Source organism: Rhinopithecus bieti, unplaced genomic scaffold (genome assembly GCF_001698545.2).
Source record: "Rhinopithecus bieti isolate Rb0 unplaced genomic scaffold, ASM169854v2 scaffold_47675, whole genome shotgun sequence".
Lineage (NCBI taxonomy): Eukaryota > Metazoa > Chordata > Mammalia > Primates > Cercopithecidae > Rhinopithecus > Rhinopithecus bieti.
In genome coordinates, this window is record NW_016818783.1 from 2,253 (window position 1) to 4,200 (window position 1,948).

The 1,948-nt window shown below is 42.2% G+C and overlaps 1 pseudogene; it reads left to right on the plus strand.

The window, feature by feature from the left end:
* The first annotated feature begins 394 nt into the window (after window positions 1-394).
* Window positions 395-1,609, plus strand: LOC108518824 (60S ribosomal protein L3 pseudogene; annotated as a pseudogene).
* The last annotated feature ends 339 nt before the right edge of the window (window positions 1,610-1,948 follow it).

A 1,948-nucleotide genomic window follows, 5' to 3' on the forward strand; every position in this document is an offset into this window, starting at 1 on the left:
TTCACCACTTGTATTCAACATAATATTGTAGGTCCTAGCCAGTGCAATCATGTACGGAAAGTAAATAAAAGGCAGGTAAATTGAAAAAGAAGTAATTAAACTATATTTATTTTCAGATGTCATGATTGTCTATTTATAAAAAAACAAATAATCTTCCAAAAAATCTGTTATACCTGAGAAGCAAGTTTTTCACCATCACAGAATGCAAAGTCCATATATAAAAGTCAATTGAAATTTTATACTCCATCAATGAACAACTGAAAATTTAAATGAAGAAAACACTACTATTTATAATGGTATTGAGAGATGAAATACTCATAAATAAGCCTAACAAAATGTAATGCTTATGTGCTGAAAAATATAAAACATTTCTCCAGTGGGATTTGATGGTGTGATGTCTCACAGAAAGTTCTCCGCTCCCAGACACGGGTCCCTCGGCTTCCTGCCTTGAAAGCGCAGCAGCAGGCATCATGGGAAGGTGAAGAGCTTCCCCAAGGATGACCCTTCCAAGCTGGTCCACACAGCCTTCACAGCCTTCTTGAGATAAAAGATTGGCATGACCCACATCGAGAGGGGAAGTCAATAGGCCAGGATCCAAGGTGAGTATGAAGGGGTGGTAGAGGCTGTGGCCATTGAGGAGACAACCACCCATGGTGGTTGTGGCCATTGTGGGATATGGGGAAACCCCTCGAGGCATCTGGACTTTCAAGACCATCTTCGCTAAGCACATCAGCAATGAGTGCAAAAGGCGTTTCTACAAGAACTGGCATAAATCTGAGAAGAAGGTCTTTACCAAGTACTGCAAGAAATGGCAGAAAGAGGATGGCAAGAAGCAGGTGTAGAAGGACTTTAGCAGCATGAAGAAGTACTGCCAAGTCATCCGTGTCATTGCCCACACCCAGATACACCTACTTCCTCTGCACCAGAGGGCCCACCTGATGGAGATCTAGGTGAACTGAGGCAACATGGCTGAGAAGCTGTACAGGGCCTAGAAGAGGCTCGAGCAACAGGTACCTGTGATCCAAGTGTTTGGGCAGGATGAGATGATCGAAGTCATTGGGGTGACCAAGGGCAAAGGCTACAAAGGGGTCACCAGTTGTTGGCACACCAAGAAGCTGCCCCACAAGACCAACCGCGGCTTGTGCAAAGTGGCCTGTACTGGGGCATGGCATCTTTCCCATGTGGCTTTCTCTGTGGCATGCACTGTCCAGAAAAGCTACCATCATGGCACTGAGATCAACAAGAAGATCTGTAAGATCGGCCAGGGTTACCTTATCACGGACGGCAAACTGATCAAGAACAATGCCTCCATTGACTATGACCTGTCTGACAAGAGCATCAACCTCTGGGTGGCTTTGTCCACTGTGGCGAAGTGACCAATGATTTTGTCATGCTAAAAGGCTATGTGGTGGGAAGCAAGAAGCGAGTGCTCATCCTCTGCAAGTCCTTGCTGGTCCAGACCAAATGGCAGGCTCTGGAGAAGATTGACTTTAAGTTCATTGACACTACCTCCAAGTTTGGCCATTGCCACTTCCAGACTATGAAGGAGAAGAAAGCATTCATGAGACCACTCAAGAAAGACTGAATTGCAAAGGAAGAAGGAGCTTAATGCCAGGAACAGATTTTGCAGCTGGTGGGGTCTCAATAAAAATTATTTTCCACTGAAAAAAATAAATAAATATGAATAAAACATTTCTGTGAGAAATCTAGAAAGATCTAAGTAACAGGAGAGATACAGAGTGATCATAGATTACAAAACAATATATTAAGATAATTAAGATATCAAATCTCCTGGTATGAATCAAGGCATTCTCAATCAAAATTCCATCAGGCTGTTTTATTTTCATAAAAGTTATCAAGCTAATTATAAGTTTTATATGAAAAAGTCAAAGAACCTGGAATTACACAAACAACTTTAAGGAAAACAGAATTCAAGGTATTTTACTAT